We start from the raw sequence: 17,628 nt of genomic DNA, 5'->3' as shown, positions 1-17,628 counted from the left end.
ACCTTGAGAATTAAGTAACTGTTTTAAATTTTAAATACATAGCAGTGTTGGAATCGTGACTTGGCTGTGCATAAAACATATGCTTTGGAAGTTTCATTTATAAAAAGCTCTTCTAATAAACTCCTGAGTCATTCTCCACGAAACTTCCTGTCAAATCCACAGTCAAGGTAGTCAAAGAGTAATGGAGTGGTTTAGAACAAATTACTCTCTAACCTTTGGGACTTGATTACTTGCCTTTCCGGATGTCCAAGTCACATCAGTCGAACAAAATCCAGATGAAAAAACAATTGCAGATGCCAGAAATTTGAGGTTAAGGTGGAATTTTCTGCCAATTTTCAACAGACCAGGCAGCATCTGTGGAGCAAGAAGCCAGACGAGTGTTGTAGCTCAATTTTATTTTATCTGAAATGGGAAAAAAACAGGGATAAATAAAGCTTTCAATTGCAGAGAGAACAAAAATAAAAATATGTGTTAGGCGGGAGAACATACATGCATGTGTCTGTGCACTGCATGTGTCTGTGCACTGCATGTATCTGTGCACTGCATGTGTCTGTGCACTGCATGTGTCTGTGCACTGCATGTATCTGTGCACTGCATGTGTCTGTGCACTGCATGTATCTGTGCACTGCATGTATCTGTCTGTACTCTGCATGTGTCTGTGCACTGCATGTATCTGTCTGTACTCTGCATGTGTCTGTGCACTGCATGTATCTGTGCACTGCATGTATCTGTGCACTGCATGTATCTGTGCACTGCATGTGTCTGTACTCTGCATGTGTCTGTGCACTGCATGTATCTGTGCACTGCATGTGTCTGTGCACTGCATGTATCTGTGCACTGCATGTATCTGTGCACTGCATGTGTCTGTACTCTGCATGTGTCTGTGCACTGCATGTATCTGTGCACTGCATGTGTCTGTGCACTGCATGTATCTGTACACTATGGACGGCTCGATTGTAATCATGTATTGTCTTTCCGCTGACTGACACAACCAAACGCAGGCTCGGTGATCGCTTCGCTCAACACCTACGCTTGGTCCGCGTTGGCCAAACTGATCTCCCGGTGGCCGAGCACTTCAACTCCCCCTCCCATTCCCAGTCTGACCTTTCTGTCATGGGCCTCCTCCAGTGCCATAGTGAGTGAGGCCCACCGGAAATTGGAGGAACAGCACCTCATATTTCGCCTGGGCAGCTTGCAGCCCAGCGGTATGAACATCGACTTCTCCAACTTTAGATAGTTCCTCTGTCCCTCTCTTCCCCTCCCCCTTCCCAGATCTCCCTCTATCTTCCTGTCTCCACCTATATCCTTCCTTTGTTCCACCCCCCTGACATCAGTCTGAAGAAGGGTCTCGACCTGAAACGTCACCCATTCCTTCTCTCCTGAGATGCTGCCTGACCTGCTGAGTTACTCCAGCATTTTGTGAATAAATACCTTCGATTTGTACCAGCATCTGCAGTTATTTTCTTATATTTCACTGTACCTCGGTACACGTGGCAATAAACTAAACTGAACTGGGAACAAAAGCAACTAAATGACAAAAGTAGCCGTGAAGAAAGAGTGATTAAAATAGCAGGTAACCAAGGAGCGAACGAGAGCCAGGAATTTAAATAATTACAGGAAAAGTGTTGTGCGCCAATGGGATTTAGTTTGGACAAACACACTGTATTCTGATGGTTTACATCCCCAGCTTCTACAAGGAACGGCTGCACAGATATTGGATGCACTGGCTGGGATCTTCTATCGTCCACTTTACATAAGACAGGCCCCAGCAGATGAGAAACCTACAAATATAATGAGACAATTAAGACAATGTTAACGGAGCAGTAGATAGAGTTGACATTGTTTGATGAGAAAGGGGTCAGGCCTGACAGATTTAATCGAGTTAGGGATTCAACTCGTAGGGAAGTTAAAGAGGAGTCAATGAATGTAGATTTGTGATGTACAACATCTCCCCAGGCTAGATCTAGATCGTTTTTAATCATGTGTCATCTTTCTGCTGTCTGGGTAGCACGCAACAAGAGAGCTTCTCACTGTACCTCAGTTCATTAGCCACAGCATCCAAAGATGCCAAGGCAAGGTCTCTGGGAATGATGGTGACCGACCGACAGGTACATGGACAGGAAAGGTTCAGAAGGATTTAGGCCAAATGCGGGCAGGTGGGACTAATATAGATGGTACATCCTGGTCAGCATGGGCAAGTTGGGCCTGTTTCCATGCTGTATGACTTTACCTGTACAGGCTAACTGCTTGGCTATTAAAGAAGTTAAAATATCTATTTCAATTTGGCATTCCTCTTATAAATAATAAAAGGATTTAAACTCACAATTTTTCTCTGTTCAGTCATCTTTTATTAATGATAAAGCCTCCAATAATGGTGATTCTGATTTTGGTACATTGTTGTTGGTTGAACATTCAGAATTTGGAATTAAAGATCAGCCACCGTTAATTATCACACGATTAAAATGTTGTTCCAACATATGAGAACTCTTTCAATTCTGTTCAGTTTAGTTTATTGTCACGTGTATCGAGGTAGAGTGAAAAGTGTTTTGTTGCATGCTAACCAGTCAGCAGAAAGACGATACAGGATTACAATTGATCCATTTACAGTGTATAGATAAATGATAAGGGAATAATGTTTAGTACAAGGTATGGCCAGTAAAGTCCGATCAAAGACAGTCCAAGGGTCATCAAAGAGGTAGATAGTAGTTCAGCACTGCTGTCTGGTTGTGGTAGGATGGTTCAGTTGCCTGATAACAGCTGGGAAGAAACTGTCCCTGAACCTGGAGGTGTGCATTTTCACACTTCTATACCTTTTAGCCTGAAGGGAGAGGGGAGACGAGGGAATGGCCAGGGTGCGACTGGTCCTTGATTATGCTGCTGGCCTTGCTGAGGCAGCGTGAGGTATAAACTGAGTCAATGGAAGGGAGGCTGGTTTGTGTGGTGGTCTAGTTAATGAAATGTAATTTTCATTTTGGTGTTTCGGAAACTCAGCTGGCAGAATTACCAGTCGTACAGCCCACGATGCCCGCACACGTTTTAATGGGTTTGTTTTTGGTATGGGACCACCTTTGGCAAAGTAGCATTTCTTGGCAAACGGTCATTGCTCTGAGAGCATTACAAAGTCAACCACACCAGCCCTGTACTGGAGTCACATGGAGCCAGAGACAGCAGGTCCATTTACAGGCAGACATGTATGACAAATGTGTAAAATGTTTAGAGAGCTTGGGACAGTTGGTGTTGAAAGACAACTTCCCCAGTCAAGAGAATCAAGAATAAAGCCTCTAAATGTTATTCCCTTATTGTGTTTCTATGGCTCGATTATAATCAGGTACCATGACCGGTGTCGGGGGTTATGGGGAGAAGGCAGGAGATTGGGGTTAGGACGGAGAGATTGATCAGCCATGATTGAATGGCGGTGTAGACTTGATGGGCCAAATGGCCTAATTCTGCTCCTGTTACTTATGACCTTATGTATAGTCTTTACGCTGTCTGGTTAGCACGCTACAAAGGCTTTTCACTGCACCTCGGTACATGTGACAATAAACTAAAACATTAGAATTGTTGCACATTTGTAATAAAAAGAGAAAGTTGATGAGATACTGGACAGGGCACATGGCATCTGCAATGAGAATCACAGAGCTAATGTTTCTGGTCAAGAATACTTCATCAGAACCCGACTTAAGGTCATTGACACAAAACGTTATCTCTCTCTCTCTCTCTCTCTGTAGAATCCTAGCTGACCAACCTACATGTTTCCAACACAAAGACATGAAGGAATTTAATTTTAATGATCTCATCTTATGGACCAGGTGAAACTGAGCAACAACATTACTGATGAAGAGATGGGTTTTTAAAGTGACTTAAGAAATTATTTAACTGCTAATTCCTGGGTGTCAGTCTGAAGAAGGGTCTCAACCCGAAACGTCACCCATTCCTTCTCTCCCGAGATGCTGCCTGACCCGCTGAGTTACTCCAGCATTTTGTGAATAAATTCCTGGGTGTTTGTTCACTCAACTACGAAATGAATGATCTGTGATGGCAGAGTATGACTGGATGGAGAAAACAAACATGTAACATAGAACAGGCCCTTCAGTTCATGATGTCTGTGCCGAACATGATACCAAATTAAACTAATCACCTCTGCCTGCATGTGATTCATATGCGTCTGTTTATTCAAAAGGCTATCTAAAAGCTTCCTGACTGCCACTACAATATCTGCTTCCACCACCACCCATGCAGTATGTTCCAGGCACCGACCACTTTCTATGTAAAGAGACTTAAAGAGACTTGCCCCACACATCTCCTTAAAGCTTCCCCCCCCCCCCCTGACCTTAAGCTAGGCCCGTTACTATTTGACTGAAGTCTTAAACTAAGGAATAAACAGAAGGCTTATTCCTTACAATGCTTCTCATTATGTTACGTCGGAAATGTGCCAGATGATTCTTACCGTCAACGTCTAGCTTTGTGTAGAATGTCTAATATCCACACTGACAACGCCCTAGAATCTTGATCATGCTGAATGATTTAGCGAATGTATGCCACTCACTGTGAATTAACAGTGAAGCAACGGCATTGTAGGAGTTAGTTTGTGGAAACTGAAGCAGTGGAACGCAGAAACCCCTGTGCAAGACTGCACCCTCTCAGGGCATTTCACTGCTGTGCAGAACTAGACTTTGGCAAGTCTAATGGCAAGGGGAAGAATACTGGAGATGTGCAAAAGGAACCTTGGTACCATTTGCATGTTGTGGGATCTGGGAATGCATGTCCATAACTCCCTGAAGATGACAACACAAGTGGGTAGGGTGGTAGAGAAGGTATATGGCTTATCTTATCTTATATCACATCAGTCTGAAGAAGGGTCTCAACCCGAAACATCACCCATTCCTTCTCTCCAGAGATGCTGCCTGACCCGCTGAGTTACTCCAGCATTTTGTGATACCTTATCTTATAGAGGTGTATAAAATCATAAGAGGAATAGATCAGGTGGATGCACAGAGTCATTTGCTCAGAGTAGGGGAATTGAGAATCAGAGGACATAGGTTTAAGGTGAAGTGGGAAAGATCTACTAAGAATCTGAGGGATAGGTTTTTTACTCAAAGGGTGGTGGGCGTATGGAACGAGCTGCCAGAGGAGGTAGTTGAAGCAGTAACTATTGGAATGTTAAGAAACAATTGGACAGGTACATGGATCGGACAGGTTGAGAGGGATATGGGTCAAACACAACCAGGTGTAGATCGGGCATGAAGGTCGGTGTGGGTAAGTTCTGCCAAATTTGGGGCCACTTTTCAAAATGACTTCTTAAAGACACTTAGTAATAGTAAATAATAGCAACAAGTAAAGTGTTTTAAGATGCTCTGAGTTCATATTATACAAATGCAAATTCTTCCTTTCAGAATTATCTTTACTGCTGAAATAAATTCCTTTCCCTCTTTGAACTATCTCAATTAATTCCATTATTGAGTATAATATTGTTGGGCCCCTCCCTCTGTGAAAAGAAATTTCACTCCTTTTCTCCCCATTAACTCTTCATTTTCTAAGGCAACCATATTGATTAATGAGATTTCATTTACTTTAGTTTTGAGATACAGCGCGGAAACAGACAATGGGCCCATCGCGTCTGCACCAACCAGTGATCCCCACACGTATACACATTGACACAAACCTGTACAGGTTTGTATGTTAATTGGCTGGGCAAATGTAAAAATTGTCCCTAGTGGGTGTAGGATAGTGTTAGTGTGCGGGGATCGCTGGGCGGCGCGGACCCGGTGGGCCGAAGGGCCTGTTTCTGCGCTGTATCTCTAAATCTAAAAAAACCTACACACACCAGGGACAATTTACACTTATACCAAGTATACAAACCCAAGCCAATTAACATACAAACCTGTACGTCTTTGGAGTGTGGGAGGAAACCAAAGATCTCGGAGAAAACCTACGCGGTCACGGGGAGAACGTACAAAATCCGTACAGACAGCACCCATAATCAGGATCGAACCCGGGTCTCTGGCGCTGCATTCGCTGCAAGGCAGCAACTCTACCACTGCGCCACCATGCCACCCTAGCACGTTATAGCCAAGTCCTCTCATTCCATGCATCATCTGGTGAAATGCCAGGAATTTAGGAATGCAGTCTGAAAATTATAAGCCAGAGTGCAGGTGAAAGTGGTTCACCTGTAAACGGCATGTACAATCTTTCAAGACGCAGAATTATATAGGGCCCTTCGCTTACAAAAGAGGACTCAGGACTTCAAACAGGGAAGATGAAGAGAGGCAGGGTAGAAAACAGCAAGGGTTATTGAAGCAACACTTGAAGATTGAAAGCCATGTCCAAATATACAAGAGCAGGCCATTGATCCAACAGCTAACTTTGCAGCCTATCTGATTCTCATCTACTTACTGTCTCTTGGTGACATCATTCAAATTCCACATGAATGCCAAAAACATCTTGTCCAGTACAATATCTTCTGTGATATCTGTGATCCACCAATTCTCATCTCTTCAGCCTCACATCACGTTGACATTGGCACCCGTGTTCCTGCACCAAAACGTTGCTTATATATCTCAGTCTCTCCTTCAAATAGTGCCTTCAAACCAAATTCTTTGGCCAATCCTTTGCTCACTTGTCCAGGTGGCGTGGGGAACAGCTTTAGTTGATATGTGTAGCAGGGAACTGCAGGAGCTGATTTACATCAAAGATAGACAGAAAATGCTGGAATAACTCAGCGGGACAGGCAGCATCTCTGGAGAAAAGGAATAGGTGACTTTTCGGATCTAGACTGACGCAGTCTGAAGAAGGCTCTCGACCCGAAACGTCACCTAATCCTTTTCTCCAGAGATGATGCCTGATCAACTTTATTTGATGAGTCTATTTTGAAATTCTTAAGAGCAGAAAATAAATCCACAGTTCCAGTAATTAAATTATTAATAACTTTATTAATAGGACAAAATAAACCCAAAGTTTTAGTTATTACATAATTCTATCAGAGCACATCGAATCTGGATCTTAAGTTTGTTTCCCATTACCTTAGGATGCACTTAAGGAGTGACACAGCGTGGAAACAGGCCCTTCGGCCCAACTTGCCCACACAAGCCTACATGTCCCAGCCACACTCGTCCCACATGCCTGCGATTGGCTCATATCCCTCCAAACCTGTCCTATCCATGTACCTGTCTAACTGTTTCTTAAACCTTTGGATAGTCCCTACCTCAACTACCTCCTCTGGCAGCTCGTTCCATACACCCACCACCAATTGTCCAATAAACTTTTGATCTCACTTGAAAATGTTTAAAGAATCAGAATCCAGGCATTTCAAGGGAAATTAATTGTACCCTGTGTGTGGGAGTGCTTCATGATTTTATTCTTAAACATCTTAGCTCTGTTTTCCAGATTGCACATACACTTGTTCTGACTATCACCAGCAGGTCCATGCATCCACCCTAACAAATCTCTTATCATTAATTAAATCCCTCATTTAAATCATCCTTAATTTTAAAAGCCAAGAATCACCCAGAGAGTTGTGAATCTGTGGAATTCTCTGCCACAGAAGGCAGTGGAGGTCAATTCACTGGATGAATTTAAAAGAGAGTTAGATAGAGCTCTAGGGGCTAGCGGAATCAAGGGATATTGTAAAGCATCTTTGAGCATTTGGAAAAGCGCTATATAAAATAAATGTTTATTATTATTATTATATGGGGAGATGGCAGGCACGGGTTACTGATTGTGGATGATCAGCCATGATCACAATGAATGGCGGTGCTGGCTCGAAGGGCCAAATGGTCTCCTCCTGCACCTATTTTCTGTGTTTCTCTGTAATTCACAACCTGTTTTCACTTTAACCTTTCAAAAACAAGTGTCACTCTTGGGAAAAATGTACCATCTCCAGGTCTAATGTTCACTGAAACTTTATGTTCAAACTTAAAGATTGTACTCCAATGATGGCATGACACACAACTGGTGTTTCACTGTCAAAGAAGGGTCTTGACCCAAAACGTCGCCCGTTCCTTCTCTCCAGAGATGCTTCCTGGCCCTTCTGAGTTACTTTTGTACCCTAGCTCATGATAAGAACCAACATTCCAAAAAAAACCACACAATGTTCTGGACCAACTCAGCGGTTCAGGCAACATCCTGGAGAACATGGATAGACAATGGTTCGGGTTCTCTTCAGATTCTTGAGTCTTCAAATTCTTCAGAATCAAGAAGGGTCTCGACCCGAAACGTCACTTATCCATGTCCTCCAGAGATGCTGTCTGACCTGATGAGGTACTCCAACACATTCTGTTGTAAACCAGCATCTGTAGTTCCTAGTGTCAACATCCCATGACTTATTTTGCCTTTATTTTATACCAATAAGGCAGGTTTTCGTTATTTGTGGATTCTTGTGTGCTCTCTTTGCCCCTCCATACTTCTTAAGGTCATAAGTGATAGGTGTAGAATTAGGCCATTCGGCCCATCAAGTCCACTCCGCCATTCAATCATGGCTGATCTATCTCTCCCTCCTAACCCCATTCTCCTGCCTCCTCCCCATAAACCTTGATGAGCCCGAGATGATAGAGAGGAGGTTGAATGTTGAACTGGAGAAGGTTATAGCAAATGTTCAGTTCAGTTTATTGTCACGTGTATTGAGGTACAGTAAAAAGCTTTTGTTGCATGCTATCCAGTCAACAGAAAGACAATATGATTACAATCAAGCCATTTACAATGTATACATACATGATAAGGGAATAATGTTTAGTGCAAGGTAAAGCCAGCAAAGTCTGATCAAGGATAGTCCGAGGGTATCAAAGTTAAAGAAACGTTGCTGTAGGAGTAGAGATTTAAGAGCATGGGGCATTTGTAATATGTGATTGTAGATCTGTTTCTGCAACTTGCACGCAAATAGTCACCTGGGTCAGGCACCACCTTAGTGTCGTGAGACCTTGCAGGATTCTTTAGGAGGAAAGGGTTCTCTCTTTATGACTGCAACACATACACTCATCCTTTAATATAGAAAACTCATGGAAAATTACATGTGCATAAGGTGTATCTTTTTTCTTAGTTTGTATATTTCACACGAAGGGGTGGTGGGCGTATGGAACGAGCTGCCGGATGAGGTGGTTGAGGCAGGGGCCATTGCAACGTTTTCAGAAGCAATTGGACAGGTACATGGATAGGACAGGTTGAGAGGGATGTGAGCCAAATGCAGGCAGGGGGACCAGTGTATGGATGGGGCCTATCGGTAGGTGTTGGCAAGTTGGGCCGAAGGGCCTGTGTCCATGCTGAATGAGTCTATATAAAGAACATTTGCTTCTCGATCCTTAATACTTGCCCACTGACTGACAAGGAACAATGGAGCGATAGACAATAGACAATAGGTGCAGGAGGAGGCCATTCGGCCCTTCGAGCCAGCACCGCCATTCAATGTGATCATGGCTGATCATTCTCAATCAGTACCCCGTTCCTGCCTTCTCCCCATACCCCCTGACTCCGCTATCCTTAAGAGCTCTATCTAGCTCTCTCTTGAATGCATTCAGAGAATTGGCCTCCACTGCCTTCTGAGGCAGAGAATTCCACAGATTCACAACTCTCTGACTGAAAAAGCTTTTCCTCATCTCAGTTCTAAATGGCCTATCCCTTATTCTTAAACTGTGGCCCCTTGTTCTGGACTCCCCCAACATTGAGAACATGTTTCCTGCCTCTAACGTGTCCAACCCCTTAATAATCTTATACGTTTCGATAAGATCTCCTCTCATCCTTCTAAATTCCAGTGTATGTCCAAAAGATTCCTCCCTTGGCCTAGCAGATAGAGAAAAACATAAAATTATGACATTAGTGTCTGGGGCAGCCAGTGCCTCATCTTCCTAGAAAAAATTGGCACTGCAGGTTTAATCTTTACAATTATATTTATCACCGTGAGGTTTCTTTGTTCCGATTTCAAGAGGATATCAAAGAACTGCCTCCAGGCTAAATAAACCACTTTCCTACTTGTTATTAATATTGCTTAATGGCCAACATCCACCTTAACCAGGACATCCTAAACTACCGCCTTCCCTTATTTTAGGTCAATGCATGTTTTAAACATTGAAAGGTGGGGGTTCTGGAATAACTGATTGCTTCGAGTTACTTGAAATAAGATTGAGATTTTAAAAACATGATGCAGAATTAGGAAATGGGAAAGAAGGTGTTTTCGAGATAGGTGGGAATATCAGAAGCCCAATAAAAATTAACTTTCGAAGTCCACCTCCATTATTTTAAATGGTGTCGAGTTGGGCTGAGTTGATCAATTTTAATTAAGCATCAGGTTTGCGCTGTTACGCGGACAGAAGCAGTGTAGATACTGCCACCTGTTGGATTTTTAAAGTAAAATCTTTGAAATGAATTTATCTTTGGTAAATTACACTTCACTGGGTAATTTGAGACTTAATATGGACATCAACTGCATGGGTACAAAATTGGCTAAGGAATCAAAATTGGAGTGGTAATGATTGTCCGTTATAGTGTAAACCAGCATCTGCAGTTCCTTCCTACATAAATCTTTGAGGGCAGCAGACATATTCAAGAGTCAAGAGTGATTTATTGTCATATGTCCCAGATAGAACAATGAAATTCTTACTTGTTGCAGCACAGAATGTGTAAACAGAGTACACTGTAAATAATAATAATAATTAATAGTCCATTGTAGTTCAGCTTATTTGAGGTTGTAGGATTTAATAGCCTGATGGCTGAAGGGACATATTTATCAAGCAATTAATAAGACAAGTGGAATCCATGGCTTTCTAGAGGCAAGAGTGGCAAACACTAGGAAGTTTAATAACAAAGTTAAGAATCGAGTGTAATTCCAAGCAATAATGTGTTGATTACGAGTAAAGAAAGATTGTTTCTGGAGATTGGAGGATCAATAACCAGGGGACACACACATACTGGAAGGTCCAAGATTCACGTTTTTTTCCCCTCAAATGGCAAGTGGCTGAAATTGGAATTTGGTAGTAAATGTATATTCAACAATGTTGTCTAAAATGTCATTGGATAATTACATGGAGAAAAGGATAATTAGGAGCTAACCTAACTAGCTCTTTGTGTAGGACAAAAAACTGCAGATGCTGGTTTAAATCGAAGGTAGACACAAAATGCTGGAGTAACTCAATGGTTCAGGCAGCATCTTGGGAGGGAAGGAATGGGCGACGTTTTGGGTCGAGACCCTTCTTCAGACTGATGTCAGGGGAGGGGTGCGGGACTGCCAGGACTCTTCATGGATTTCTTCCATGGCATCTACCCTGGTAACCTTATCAGAAACACCTTCGTTAGGAATGGAAACTCAATCAATTCATATCCTCGTCATTTAACACTTAATCCTAGTCATATTTCCATGTCTTAAAGTCAAGTTACAGAGAAGAAATTGCCAACAATCTTTTAAATTGGCAAGACAAAAAATTATTCTGTTTGAACTACTCAAAAATGGGACAAATTGTCCCGAGTGTGTGGGATAGAACTAATGTGTAAAGGAGTGTTCTCTGACACACTGTAACCTTTACTGGTAGTTTATTATAGCACATGGCACACACGTCCCAGCACTGACTGCATCCAGCCTTCAGACGTACCGGGACCTAAAAGGGTGGCACAAAGGGAGGAGACTACAGTTGTACTAATAGGATGGGGCGTGGTTAGTGGTGATAAGGTAGCTACAGTATAGGTTGCATGCATAACCATCTACATCCTTCCCCTTACAATTCAAACAAGTTACTACAGTAGCAGGATTATTATACAGTACCTGCAAAGCTAGACATATTCTCCGTAGCGAGCCGGAGGTTTTACAATCCGACCCGAGCGAGTGCGCACAGCACCTTCACCCTCCCCGCCCGAAAGAGTAGGAGGGGGGACAAGAACAGAAACAGGAGGAGAGAAGCTGGGTGGAGAACCCAGCTTGCAGGGGGAACGGAGAGACACAGGAGAGCCAGGCGAAAATGAAGGGGTAGAACGAGTTGAAGTTGGAGAGAGAGAAGATTTTGCAGGGGACAACAGAGCCTGGGGAGCAAGCCCGGGAGGAGCAGGGGGGGCTACCCGAGGCAAAAGGACCGACCGTGGCATGCAGGGAGCAGAGGGTACGTTAGTGGAGGAAGGCTCGACACGCGATGGAGGGGTATACGGAACCGCAGGAGGTGGTTTGGGCTCGTTAACCGCCAACAGGTGCTGGCGGCTGCGTCTGTAGACAGTCCCTTCGAAATCCACGAGGTAGGAACGTGGCGCGGTGTCAAACCCGACGACGGTGGCAAGTCGGGAATAGCCGGTGGACGTCTGCAAACGGACGACCTGTCCCGGCATCAGTGGAGAAAGAGGGCGGCAGGATTTATCATGCGACCGTCGCTGGATCTCGTGTTTTTTTTGCAATACGTTTCTGGACATCAGCAGGCTGCAGGACTTTAGGCATCAGGGACTGCTGGGCAATAGGCATCGGAGGGCGGACAACTCGGGACATGAGTCGCTGGGCAGGGGATCCCATGGAAATGTCTCGAGAAATGTTGCGAAGGTTCAGGAGACACTGATAGAAATCCCCGTTCGAGAGGCGGGTTTGTTCAAGCAGGTGCTTAGCGCTCCGGACCGCCCGTTCCGCTAGACCATTGCTTTGAGGGTACTCCGGGCTGCTAGTGAAATGATTAAAGTTCCACTTTGTGGCAAACGCTCGAAACTCAGCGCTGGTGAACTGGCGACCGTTGTCTGTCTGCAGCCGGACAGGGGAACCAAACGTGGCAAAGTGGCGGCGAAGCTTGCTGATCACCATCTCGGAGGTGATGGCAGGGAGGAAGTCCACCTCGAACCAATTCGAGTAAGAGTCTACTAGCACAAGGTATTGCTTACCACGCCAGTCGAAAATGTCGGCAGCCAGAGAAGTCCAGGGCATTTCAGGTGCAGGCTGCTGCAAAAGTGGCTGTCTTTGCTGATGCGGGGCAAGCGAGTGACAGTCCGGACAGGAATCGACTCGGGCTTGGATGTATTTAGCCATGGCCGGCCAGTAGTACTGGTCCTGGGCATGTGAGATGGTGGCATCTGCACCGGGATGTCCCATGTGGGCGGCATCAAAATACAAGCCACGCAGTGATTCCGGGATGACAACCTTGTGCCCTTTGATAATAATACCATCCCGGAGGACTAACTCATCGCGGACCAAAAAATAGGGGTGGACGCTGGCAGGCAACGAATTCCGCTTGGTGGGCCACCCGCGCTTGATGACAGCAGCAAGCTGCTGCAGGTCGGGGTCGTTTGCGGTGTGTTCAACCAGGCATTTCAGCTGGTGAGAAGGGACGAAGTTGACGTTCAGTACCTGTAAGTCCGACTGCTCGAAGGGGTGCTGGTCGCAGGAGGTCCGGGGGGCCCGGGACAGTGCATCAGCCACATGCATCTCGGTGCCCCTCTTATATACGATCTTAAAGTCAAAGCGCTGTAGCTGCAGCATCATCCGCTGTAGTCTGGCAGGAGCGCAGTGTATCGGTTTATTAAGTATTGTCACCAGTGGCTGGTGATCCGTTTCAATGGTGAACCTGGTGCCGAATAAGAAGTCTCTAAACTTCGAACACGCGAAAACCACCGCCAGCAGCTCCTTCTCTATCTGAGCATAGCGTTGCTCTGTGGCCGTCATTGTCCTAGAGGCATAGGAGATAGGCTGCAGCGAGTCGTCAGCGTGGAGTTGCAGGCAGGCAGCACCCAGTCCAAATCGGGAGGCGTCGCAGGTGACCACGATTGGAAGCAGCAGATCAAAAAACCTTAGTGTTGGTGTGCTGACCAGCCTCGTCTTCAGCAGGTCGAACGCCTGCTGGTGGTGTGGAAACCATGCCCAGGCAATGTCCTTCTTTGTGAGTTGTCTCAGGGGTGCGCTCAACTCGCTGAGGTCGGGGATAAACTTCCCCAGGTAGTTCACCATGCCCAGGAAGCGCTGCAGACTGACAGCGTCAGTCGGGGCCGGCAGCTCAGAGATGGCGCTGGTCTTTTGCGGGTCTGGCTTTAACCCTTGGGCTGTGAAGATGTGTCCGACGTATGTGACCTCAGGCACCCGGAACTTGCACTTTGACCGATTGAGCTTCAAATTTATCTGCCGGGCACGGTCCAAAATCCGCCGGAGGTTGTGGTCATGTTCGGCCACGTCCCTCCCATAGACCAGAATGTCATCCACAATAATCGCGCAGGGCAGACCTGCAAATAGTTGTTCCATAGAACGCTGAAATACCTCGCTGGCAGAGTTGATGCCGAACGGCATCCGTAAAAACTTAAACCTGCCGAAGGGCGTGCTGAACGTGGTCAGATCCGTGGAGCGTTTGTCCAGGGGTATCTGCCAAAACGAGCTCCTTGCATCGAGGACGGAGAACACAGTAGCTTGTCCCACCTGGGCGGCAACATCTTCGACAGTCCTCATGGGGTAGTGGGGCCATTTAATTGCCATATTTAAGTCCTTGGGGTTAATGCACACCCGTATCTCATTTTTTCCTTTCTTCAACGTGGCGACCATGGTGGAGACCCATACGGTTGGATCGCTGACAGCCTCCAGCACTCCCATGTTGACCATGTCCTTGAGCATATTCTCCACTTTGCCCTTCATGGCAAAAGACACCCTGTGGGGTGGACGGATCACGGGCTCCACAGATGGGTCTGTCGCGATCTTGTACACCACCGGCAGCTTCCCCAGCTTGTCGTCAAACAGGTCTGGGTACTCACATAGTGGATCCATCACAGGTTGCACCTTGTGGACCGTATGGTTAAACGACACCAGCCCAAGATCCTGGCATGCCCGGTTGCTAAGCAACGTCACACAGTCACTGTCCAGAATGAAGAAAGACAGGTCCTGGGAACCTTCCTGCAGCACGCAGTGGAAGGTCGCCCTCCCCACAGGTGTTAGTTCCTCTCCCCCATAGGCACGCAAAACAGAGCGGTCGGCAATCAGCAGCTCATTATTCCTTATCCGGTGGAACAGCTTTGTTGACATTACGTTCACCTTCGCCCCCGTGTCAAGTTTAGCAGAGAAACACTTATTGTTGACAGTTATGTTCACAGAAGGATCGGGGAGGCGAGATCGGCTGTGGAGGAGAGTGTAAATACTTACATCTCCCGTGGAAAAGCTGGGCTCAGAGTCCATCTCGCTATCAACCTGCAAAAGATTGTCTAGGAGTTGTCTGGGAGCTGAGGGAACTTTCCCACGGGATCGGCAGGCAGCTGCAAAATGGTTTCTTCTCCCGCAGAAATTGCATGTCTTCCCAAGGGCTGGGCACTGTGATTCTGAGGAGTGTACGTAGCTGCAGTTAGGACACTTGTTAGATCTTGGGTCCCGGGGTGTGCGAACGGGCCGCTGTGGAGGGCGAAAGTTCTCCCTCATCCGTCGTTGTCCAGCAACTCCAGTTAAATTTACGGCTCGGTTGTCAGACCCCCTCTGTCCGTGAGGATGGTGGACCACTTCGGCAATGCGGCACGCATGCATTGCTTGAGTCAGGGTTAGGTCAGGCCGTTGCAGCAGGTCGGCACGCAGCTTCTGATCGACCATACCGGTAACGAGAATGTCTCTGACGAGCTGGTCGCGCATGGTTTCGAATCGGCACCGCTGGGCAAGGTGTCGCAGGTCGGCAATGAAGCATTCAACAGGTTCATCCGGCTGTTGCTTGCGTGAGAAGAACCTGGCCCGCTCCAGTATACGGTTGGAGGGCAGGTCGCATAGCTCCGCGAATTTGCGCAAAAGACATACCGGGTCGTCGGCCGATTCAGCTGGCTCGACCGGCTGGTCGTTGTCATCCAGGACCGCTGGTGCATAGACAAAGGCTTGAGCTCTCTTCATTGCGTCGGGACCGGCCAGGTTGAGCAAAAGTGATGCTTTGACCGCGGCTGGGTCGTTCCGGTTCGCAATATTGACGTAGTGAGTGTAGTCCATCACAAAAGTCGACCATCGTTCCGCAATGTCGGCATCGAAGACAAGGGGAGATGGCTTTCGGCATGAGGACGCCATATCGAGGGAAACCCGAAACTGGGCACTAACGGGAACAAAATAAATGAAAACCGGTAAACGGGAAACGCTCGCATCCCACTTCTGACACCATGTAAAGGAGTGTTCTCTGACACACTGTAACCTTTACTGGTAGTTTATTATAGCACATGGCACACACGTCCCAGCACTGACTGCATCCAGCCTTCAGACGTACCGGGACCTAAAAGGGTGGCACAAAGGGAGGAGACTACAGTTGTACTAATAGGATGGGGCGTGGTTAGTGGTGATAAGGTAGCTACAGTATAGGTTGCATGCATAACCATCTACATAATGTATGGTGGACTTAAGGGCCTGTTTCCACACTGTGTCTCTAAACTAAAGGTGAGCTATACAGATCCTTACAGAGAAACAATATTTAGGCTCAAAGCTTACCAATGGCAATTAGAAAAACCGCAAAAAGGCAGAATTGGCAATTATTAATCAAACAGTTTGTCTTCTGTGGTGATGTTTCTTAAACGTTGCCAAATCTGTGTGATGTCAGACGTCACAGCAGCAAACCATAATCTGTTTCAAAATGGTTAAATATAAATAGATATTATCTTGATCTTTGAAATGGGGTGTAGGTGGGGACAGAGCAAGGAATGCCCTTCAAAGGTTGCAAGTAAATAGGAAAAATATAGTGTTTGCAACTTTGTGGGTTGACTTGGCAATGAGGGTGAATCAGGATATTATTCTGCAGCGTTACACAACTACTGGGTTTACTCATTTCACTGACCTACGTAGGCTCATTCCAACAAAACACATTAAAACATTTACAACAAATCCACCCGCATAAAATGTTCATTATTTTTCATAACAAGGTATTTACATTCTGAGGTGAAAAAGAAACAAAGACAAGGAAATGTGGTACAAGGAACCCCAGATTGTGGTTTACAAACAGACAACTAAGTGCTGGAGTAACTCAGCGGGCCAGGCTGTATTTGTGAAGAACATGGATAGGTGACGTCGCTGGTCAGGACCCTTCTTCAGACATAATCAGACAAGGGAATGTTATGCCTTGTATGATAAAAAAAATATTTGTGCTCGAGTTCCACTCTATGACTTCATTAAGAAGGTATGCATCTACATCATAAGTTCTAGAAGCAGAATTAGGCCATTCAGCCTATCGTCTACTCCGCCATTCAATCATGGCTGATCTATCTTTCCCTCTTAACCCCATTCTCCTACCTTCTCCCCATAGAAACATGGAAATATAGAAAAATAGGTGCAGGAGTAGGCCATTTGGCCCTTCGAGCCAGCATTGCCATTCAATATGATCATGGCTGATCATCTAAAATCAGTACCCCATTCCTGCTTTTTCACCATATCCCTTGATTCCTTTAGCTACATCTAACTCTGTTGAAAACATTCAGTGAATTGGCCTCCACTGCCTTCTGTGGCAGAGAATTCCACAGATTCAAAACTCTTTGGGTGAAAATGGGCCTCCCCCTTATTCGTAAACTGTCACCCCAGGTTTTGGACTCCCCCAACATGGGGAACATTTTTCCTGCATCTAGCCTGCCCAATTCTTTAAGAATTGTATATGTATTTATAAGATTCCCTCCCATCCTTCTAAATTCCAGTGAATATAAGCCCGGTTGACACATTCTTTCATCATATGTCAGTCCCGCCATCCCGGGAATTAACCTGGTGAATCTACG

Source organism: Rhinoraja longicauda, chromosome 32, assembly GCF_053455715.1.
Source record: "Rhinoraja longicauda isolate Sanriku21f chromosome 32, sRhiLon1.1, whole genome shotgun sequence".
In the NCBI taxonomy this organism is placed as follows: domain Eukaryota; kingdom Metazoa; phylum Chordata; class Chondrichthyes; order Rajiformes; family Arhynchobatidae; genus Rhinoraja; species Rhinoraja longicauda.
The sequence above is the reverse complement of the archived record's forward strand: the minus strand, read 5'-3'. Positions refer to the sequence as shown.